This window comes from Meriones unguiculatus, chromosome X (genome assembly GCF_030254825.1).
Source record: "Meriones unguiculatus strain TT.TT164.6M chromosome X, Bangor_MerUng_6.1, whole genome shotgun sequence".
Classification (NCBI taxonomy): domain Eukaryota; kingdom Metazoa; phylum Chordata; class Mammalia; order Rodentia; family Muridae; genus Meriones; species Meriones unguiculatus.
This window is the reverse complement of record NC_083369.1, coordinates 40123286-40133017: the sequence shown is the minus strand read 5'-3', so window position 1 is coordinate 40133017 and position 9732 is coordinate 40123286.

The following is a 9732-nucleotide window of genomic DNA, read 5'->3' as shown; positions in this document are numbered from 1 at the left end:
ATGGAAGGAGTGATGAAGGCCAAACTGGCAAGGGTACCAACAAGGCAAAAGCATAGGCCCAACATAGGCTGTGATATCTCTGTCTGTACTTGCTCCCTTGCTTCACAGAGAAGGGTATATGGTGTATCCATATAGAATCAAGTAGGCACAATGTGGGACATGAAGATTCACTGCTAGCTAATTGGTGATCCTTAGCAGTAATAAAGTCTTGTGGTATCTCCAAGATACCACAAACATGATACCAGCCCTTTATTTTAAAGTTTTGTTTTATTGAGACAAAGTCTCACTATGGAGCCGTGGATAGCCTGGAACTCACAGGGTGTCCTTGAGGCAGGCTGGACTCAAACTTACAGAGATCCTCTGCTATCTGCCTCCCAAGTGCTGGGATTAAAGGGGTGAACCAGCAAGCCTAGCTTGCTATGAACCCCTTAAATAAGGCACCATTTTACAAATTCCCCTTCCCACAACAGGGTATGAATCTTGACCATCAGCAGAAGGGGGTGCCCACTCTGAGGGAAGCACAGTGCTGTGATCCTAGGTATTGATGGTCCTGTCCTAGTTCCTTGCCACAAGTGCAGTGGGGAATCTCTTGGTCCTCTGCTCAATAACTCCATCTACATACATTCCTTGTATGTAGATGCTGCTCAGTGTCCTTTCGAGCTAAAATTAAACAATGCCCTAACTCTTAGCTCTTAGTGAAACCTGAGGATGGCTGGGATATCTTCTTGAAATTGACGTAGAACTTGATCCCTTGGCATGACCTCTGCTGGAACCCTGCCAGGCAGGACTTCAGAGGACTTGGACAAAGGCTAAACATTAAAGGGGATCCATCACAAGGGGAGAAATGACTGGACTACTAAGTCAAAACTTTAGTCCAATGACTCTGGAAAGGTCTGAAACCCACTTCTACCCTAATACCAGGTAGAAGCAGGTATACCTGGGATCCTTAATTTCTGCATCTGAGGTTGGACAGTCACAGAAGACACTTCCCAGGAGACAGGCAGACACAACTAGATAAAGTCCTTCCTTTGGTCCATTGGTATTGCTGTTCAACAGCCAGGGTAGAGAGGAGGGCCTGACACTCCGGGAGCCTCCAGAAGCTGCCCACATGAACAGGAGACAAAAAAAGGTAGCCATGGCAAGTCCAAAGAGCAGAACAGGGATGAGACAGCTTCCCCCTCTACATAGCTAGGACTCTGCACCCTGGGACAAACCCTGCCTCCAAATCACCCAGAGCCTCTTACTCCATCCTGGCACCAGCGCTGCCTACATAGACTCACCTTCACATCGTCTTGTCAAGCCAAGGCCTGGCACTGTCCAAGGCCGAGCTGGGTCAAGCAGGGGTCCTTGTCTCCTGGCCTCTGCATCATACTTGGGGGCAGAGACACGTGGGGCTGTAGAGGGGGCAGGAGATGCCTGACTGGTGATGGGGACAGGCTTCTGAGGATTCCTGGTAAGAGGCTCCAGGCAGTGAACTGGAAGATCTCTGGCCAGGGAGGCAAAAGGAAAAGAGATGGGTGCCCCATGCTGGCAGGGGCCAGGCATATGACACCCACAAGTATGCCTACCATCCTCAACGGGTCCTTTTAAAAAGAATGAACTGTTTTACGTGTGTAAGTGTCTGCCTGTGTATATGTCTGTGCTGCACCACGTCCGAGCCTGCAGGAGCCAGGAGGAGGCATTGGACCGCCTGGGCCTAGAGTTACACAAGGTTGTGAGCCACCACAATACGGATGCTGGGAACCGACCAGTTCCGGGTCTTGTGGAAGAGAAGCAAGTGCTCTTCACCGCTGAGCCATCTCTCCAGCCCTGTGCCTACCATCCTGGACAGACCCACAGAAAACTCCTGGCCACACAGGAAATACAGGAGGCTCCAGAGGCTTCCAGGAGGAGGCAGGCCAGGCACACAGCTGTGGCCACCTCAGCTGACTCTGCATGTGGGTGTCTCAGCCGGGCCATGTGGCCAAGAATCTGCAGTGGGGTGGAGATGTGCAACCACAATGGATTCCATGCTCTGGCTCTCTTGGCCAACAGGTACCAGAACTTGGTCAAGAGAGTACAGATACCAGAACTGAGGTCAAGGCCACATGGCCATTTGTCATCCACAGCCTGACCTACCACATGAGACCAAAAAGGAGAATGGGCTCATTGGCTCCAGCTGGAGGCAGGGCCCAAAGACTGCAAGTTCAGGCTGGCCTCAGGGGAGGGCATGGGCTGGGCCCAGCTGACCATTTCTCCTCCCTTAATCAGGCTGACAGTCCAGACACTCTGCTCAACCCCCCACCCGCCCCTATAAGGAAAATGGGACAATGCCCTCAGTAGTGGTGGAACAGTGAGTGATACACTACTAGGAACTGTACGCTAGTCCCTCAGGCTTCTATAGGACTGGGATCTTGGGAATAGCCCACAGATAGCTGGGGGTGAGGGCTATAGGCATCAGTAGAGGAGCAGATGCCCAGGTAAATGCCAGGCAGCCAGGGCAAAGTGAGGCAGGAGGGGCTCAGCCAGTATCCCAAGATTGGTAAGTGAAGGCAGAAGACATCAGTTTGAGTCATAGTACCAGCCAAGGACTACCATAGACAGGGCAGGGTAGGACAGTGCCTTCTGTGGTCCCTTCCTGGTCCCCCAAAAGAGGGCCAGTGTGTCCCTTCTCCACAACTCCCAGATCAGAGAGGACATTCAGTCCCAGCTGCCACAGTCAGTGAGAGGCCCAGTGGGCAGAACATTACCCTACAACAGGTATTTCCAGACCTAGCTTAATGTAGACAGTAGAAGGAAAGCGGAACCCTTGATTTTGAGACAGCTTTAGAAGCTCTGAGTATGGGTGCCAAGAGTGGCCACACTGTCTCCAAAGGTCCCTTGGGTCCTATCTGTGAGCAGTGACACCTTGGGAGCAGCTTCTGAAGACCTTGGTGTACGAGACCCTATAGAAAGTCAGCAGCTTTTTCTATAGGACTTTCCTCGTCTTGTCTATCCCAGGAACACTAGATTCAGGGACTGAAAGAACCTCAGCTGAAGGAGGCTGAGGTACAAGTGGTCCTGGGGCAGAACAAGATTCCCTTTCTGGTGAGCCACACCTCTCTAGTGACATGGTTAGGCCTTTGTTACCACCTGCACCCCTCCAGAAGAATGTAAAACACCTCTGACAGTAGCCTCTGATACTATGATATGGTGGCTAGTCAACTCAGCCAACTTCTTCCTAGAAAAGTGGTTCATGTTTGTTAATTCTCCCACTCAATGCTCAGGAACACTTGGAGAAGAGGAGGCAGTGGGAATGAGAGGGGTCCAGTGGGTATGAGGGCTCTGACACAACAATTCTGGGTTGTGCCCAGAGGCGCTATGATGGCATTTCATGTTTACGGGGATTGGTTATGCGGCCAGCCTCCTTCCTGCAATACCCTGGCAAGCATAACTCTTTCTGTTCCGAACCTTCAGGGCCGAATTTTCTCTCAGAATGAGTTTTGCAGGGCAAGAAAACTGGCAGACCACAATCTACAAGGCTGCCTATGCCTTTGCCGTCGACAGGTTTCTCCTCTGTATTTTCAGTTGGATAGGAATTAACACTCCAAAAACAGATAAACCCACAGCTGAGACTCAGATTTGCTAAAGGGCACTGACTCACCTTAGTGGCTGAGCTCGGTAACGGAAGTTCTCTGCCTTTCTCTGAGACTGACTAGTTCCGCCAATGAGAAATCACTGCCACCAAGGAAGTCCCGCCCAGCTCTCGTGGAGCATACTTTTTCAGCCCGGTTAATCCTGCCACGGTTGCTTGTGAGAGCCGCTGCTGTCTTCACATCAGATTTTTGTTTTATTTTTTTTTTTATGGTTTCTCTTTTTTATTTGGGGGGGGGGGTGTCAGATGTGGTTTTCTGCACTTCTGAGGCTTCAGTGTTTTCCGTCCCCCTTTTTACTATAGTGCTGGGGATTACATCTGGGAAGCTTTCATGAATGCTGCTTATATCCCCTGCTAAAAACAACAAGCCAAGTGGTGGTGGTGCACACCTTCCATCCCAGCACTCCAGAGAAGCAGAGGCAGGTAGATCTCTGAAAAAGCAGCCAACCAACCAACCAACCAACCAAAGAGACAACAAAATAACCCAAACCAAACCTCCCAAACAAACCCTCCCCATCCTCAATTCTGGATGCTGTCCTGCCCATGATTCGTGTCGTTTATTTCAGCAGAGTTTCAAAGTTGTGTTTATTGTGGCGTAGCCACTCATGTAGCTGTGATTGCTCATTAAAAAACCCCACAAATTCACCAGAAGTTGCCCAGAAGCATTTTATAGGCTGTGGCTACTTTTGGCAATGGCCCCCACTCTTCACTCTTCTTGGCTTACCTCAGCGTGGTTTCAGGCTCTCTAAGAAGGCTTGTGGAAGTAGTCAGGGTTAGAGCTGTTAAAAAAAAAAAAGTCCTTTAAAAACAACTCTAGGTATCCAAGTGCTTGTGCAGGACCTACTCACCACACAGTCCTTATTAATCACCCCAGCCAGAACATAGGCCTCCTTAGCACAAGAGTCTCTCCTGCTGACTTTCTATAGACTCTGTGCCTCTTCCTGGCAAACCATGGCAACTAGGGTATAAACTGCTGTCTGTTCAGTCTTGAATTTAGTCAGTGGAAGACTGTTGCCTTAAGTGCGCCCACATAACCTTCAACAGTAGTCTTGTTTTTGTTCAGTCTGTACTTTTCAAGAGACCACTGGGTTGTTGCTTTTACCAGTAGTTCTCCCTTCCACTGCTGTGCAATACTTCACATTCGGGTGAACCAGTTTGAGCAGTGGCCTTTTACAAAACCAGAGTTTGTTTTTCATTTTTTTTTTGAGACATGTTATTAAGTATCCAAGCCTTGCCTGGAACTCATTATAAAGCTGAAGATGGTCTTGAACATCTGATCCTTCTTCATCCACCTCTGGAGTGCTGGGATTACAGGCATTTGCTTTGTCCCCATGCCTCACTTAGGCAGGGCAGAGGATTGAACTGAGTTTTATGCATGTTAGGCAAGCACTCTGGTAACTAAAATACACCCCTAACCCTTCACTTAACCTTTTTTTAAAGTTTATTTATATATGCACTATATAGCTGCTTTGTCTGAATGCACATCTGAACACCAGAAGAGGGCATCGAATCCCATTTTAGATGGCTGTGAGCCACCATGTGGTTGCCAGGAATTGAACTCAGGACCTCTGGAAGGGCAGCCAGTACTCTTCACCACTGAGCCAGCTCTCCATCCCCTTCTCTTCAACTTTTTAAACTATTAAACAAAAATCCAGGGTTAAATATTTACCCATAGGTTTTTGCAGAATCTTACTTCCATTTCTTCCTTAAATTAAAGCCCAAGACAGTGGTTGCTAGTTCATGTGGGAGTGGATGTGTAAATGTAGTGGAAATTATCAAGTTGCCTTCCAGCATGCATATTTTTAGAACAAATCATTGAAAAATTTGCTATAGAAGGATATTTTAAGCAAGACTGTGTTTTCTCTATCTTCTGTTTTTCTTGGGGTCACCAACATAGTATTCACAGTTTTAAAGCAACAGCAGTGCTAGTTCATTTTTTTTGTTGTGATACTTATATGCAGCAATAAATCATGTCTACAGAGACCAGTTAGGTCATTTTTCTCTGGTCTTATAGTATATTGTAGTTGATGTCTTTTTCACAATTATTTATTTTATTGCAACTTATTTATTTCTTGCACCTAACAGCCTTGAAGGTGTGCCCATCTTTCTGGTATAATTAGCTCTAAGCAGAATTGACAGGGCAAACCTGTATATTTAAAATCGTCATGGTGTTGCATGCCTATAATGTCAGCCTTCAAAATGTAAAGTTGGAGGATCAGGAGTTCAAGGCTAGCCTTGAATACATACTGAGTTTTAGGCCAGCCTGGGTCTGAGATCCTATCTCAAAAACTAAATAATAGGGACTGGAGTGATGGCTCAGTGGTCAAGAGCATATACTGGTATTTCAGGGTACCAGAGATTGGTTCCCATCACCTATATAGCAACTCACAACTGCCTATAACTTGAGTTTCCAGGGAAGCAGCCTGTAAGTGTTGAAGCTCTGAAGGGAAAGGCATCCTCCCAAACAGGAGCCAAGGAACATCACAAAGTCACACCGCACAACAAACCTCACACAAGAGATTTATTTGGGAGAGAAAAACCCAGGAAGGTAGCAGAAAATGAGCAGACATGGGCTTTTTATAGCATTTCTTGGGGGCTGGGAAGAGCTTTCTAGGGTATTCTGTGATTAGAAAGATTCTGTAGCCTGATCTTAGGCTTTTTATCTCTAGGGTGGGACCTGGTCATTCATGAACAGCAAGGGGCTTATATGGACACCCTCTTTTGTCCTCTTGGGTCACCAAGCGTGCACATGGTGGGTGTTTATATGCAGGCAAAGCACACACATAAAATAAAGATAAATCTTTCAAAAATTAGGTTTACTTATTTTGTATGTAAAGGTGTCTTGCCTGTATGTATATGTGTCCAAGAAGGCCAGAAGAGGGTATTGGTTCTGTAGAACTGGAGTTACAGATGGTTATGAGCCACCATGGGGGATAATAGGATCCAAATTCTGGTACACTGAAAGAGCAGTACACGCTCGTAACCACTGAGCCATCTCTCCAGCTATCCCCCTCCAGATAAATAAATCTAAAATAAAACAATAAAAAATCCCAAATGCAAAAAACATTAAGTCAGGTGTGGTGACACACGCTTTTAATCCTAGCACTCATGAGAGTGACAAACAGATGTGTGATTTTGAGGACAGTTTGGTCTACATAGTGACCAGGCTGGCTGGAGCTACATATGAGACTGTATCTCGAGATAAAAACAAATGTATAACAAATAATATATATTTAAAACATTTGAAATTTTACACAATATAGAATTACCTCTAGTGAAAACACCCTACCGTTTCACATCATCTCATTCCAAATTGCACCCCATCTCATAGCCTCATTAACATGGAGGATGGGAGAACAACTTTACGTATTTGTCTTCTTCCTGTTTTCTTACTTCCATCACCCTCCTTTACAAAGGCTCTGTGCTGATTCCCTCTGTCCCTAGATATGAGTGCAATTTTGGAATTTGGAGATTGATTTTTTTGTAATTTATTTACTTTTATTTTATGTGCATTACTGTAAAGACGTCAGATCTCTGAAATTATAGACAGTAATGAGCTGCCATGTGGGTGCTGGGAATTGAACACAGGTCCTTTGGAAGGGCAGGCAGTATTCTTAACCCCTGAGCCATCTCTACAGCCCCGATTGATTTTTTTTTAATATTTTTTTTTGAGAGAGGATTTCTCTGTGTAACAGCTATGGTTGTCTTGGAACTTGCTCTGTAGACCAGGCTAGCCTCAACTCACAAAGATCTGTCCATCTCTGCCTCTGAGTGATGGGATTAAAGGTGTACACCATCACTGCTAGGCATTGAAGATTGATTTTTTTTTCTTCCTTGTCTGCATAATTTTCTTCTGTCCCCAAATGCCAGGGTGCTGTATTTGTAATCTGCTCAAGGCAGTTTCTGGGTTCTTTCTCTCTGGCCCATAATGGCATAATTACTTCAATTTTCTGTTGCTACACAGTTGTGAACACGGACCTGATACATTTGATTATTTCTATCCTGTGTTACACATTCCACTCCTGGACTGCCACAAACCACAGGATGATGATTGCTGCCTCAGCAACAGGGGAGAATTGTTCTTGCTATTGTCCAGTTTTCTAGTTTTACTCTTTTGGAGAATGTTTAGTTTCAGATTCCTCTCCTCCACACTGAGCATGACTTTCTCTTAAATTAATCAACTATTTGAGTTTCTGGATCTGGGAATTGCTGCACCCCAAAGAAGCTTGCTGTGCACTGTGGCAATTCATCCTGTGTGTAACATTCCTCTTATCTTCCCTTGTTTTGTACCTTCTACTATTTTTGGCTCCTGAGAAGTTACGAAGTTTTATATAAACATTTGCTGAATAATTGCTGTGTGGTCTGAGCTGTGTTATCTTTCTTACTATGATGCTACACTCACATTACAACAGTCCACATCATCTTTCCTTTTTAACACTTATGCTGTATATGAGTGTGGACATATGTGCCACAATGTCATGTGGCGATCATAGGACAGTCTATGAGAGTTGATTTTCTCCTTTCACCATCTGGTTCCTAGGGATCTGACTCAGCTTGTCAGAATTGGAAGCAAAAGCTTCTCCATTTTCTTCTATTATTTTCTAAGTTCTGATTCTGTTTTTCACAATTTTGCCGTTTGTTTATTTATTTGTTCATCTACTTGATGGGATTACATATATACACCATACTATCAGGTTCTGTTTTGTGGTTTTTGGTTGCTTTCTGTTTTTTGAGGCAAAGTTTCATGTAGCTCAGGCTAGCTTGAAAATAGCTATGTAGCTAATGCTGACCTTGAATTTCTGATTTCAGGAGCTAGAATTACACTCAGCTCTGTTTCACCATTTTTTTTTAATTCCAAAAAGTTCCAAAATATTTATTTTACTGTTTTTTTTTAAAGATTTACTTATTTCTTTTATGTAGATGAGTGCTATCTGCACATATACCTGATGCTAGAAAAGGGTAACAGGTTCTAGTTTTGATCTACCATGTGGTTGCTGGGAATTGAACTCAGAACCTCTGGAAGAGCAGACAGTGCTTTTAACCATTGAGCCATCTCTCCAGCCCTGATTTATTTCATTTTTAATTACGTATGTGAGTTGTTTTTCTGTGTGTCCCTGTGTCTACATGTGGGTATGCACATGTAATTGCAAGCACTTATAAGAGGCCAGAAAAGGGCATCAGCTCCCCTGCATCTGGAGTTACAGGAAGTGGTGAGCTGCCTGTTGTGGATACTGGAAAGTAAAGTAGAATCCTCTGCAAAAGCAGCATGTTCTCTTGACTGCTGAGCCATCTCTTCAGCCCATTTGTCATCACCATTTCAGTTTTACTTCACAGGAAGAGTGTTCCTAGATGTTACCTGGCGCTTTCCGAACACATTGCAGAGCATCTCTTTCTTTCCTAGTCTCAAGAAAGCCCTTGGTTCTAGGCAGCTGAGGCACAAACTGGTCTGAATCTTGAGTCATTCCCTGAACCAGTGGCTTAGAGGAAAACCACCAGTGACTTCTTCCTGTAACTAGATCAATAAGATTACATGGTCATTGGATTTTAACAGCTGGCCTTAATGACAATGGCTAATATAGGTTCTCACTTCTTATTTTCCAGGAGCTAGGTCCCTCTATCCCATTTATTACTCTTCACTTCTGCCAAAGAGCTAAAGAGTTGGGAATGAAATCCAGGGTCTTACATGTAGGAGGTAAAAGCTCTGACATAAAGCTACCACTCAGCTCTATTTGACTTTTGATTCTTCGTTTTCTAAGCTGTGTCCTTCCCTCAACTATTGTAGCAGTAAAACCTCACTTATTCACAGGAAAGCTTCCCTACCCTCCTTCAGAGAACAATTATTTGGGGATGCACTGGGTCTCTTACACCCAGAAGACATACTGCTCCCTTACCAGATAACCTTTGAGATGATTTCAGTCATCCTTGAGGATCTTCTCCTCAAAATGGTCTTTCCCATCAGCTTGTCTACAACTATGAGACACCCATCTCTCTTGCCTCTTTGTCTGTGAGAGTGAGACAAGAGGTGTACTTGAAGCGTTGCTTTGTTCAGAAGACTTTGGATGTCATTCAGGTTGGAAGAGAGGTCTCCTTCACTTCCCCTACCCATGGATTATGCAAAA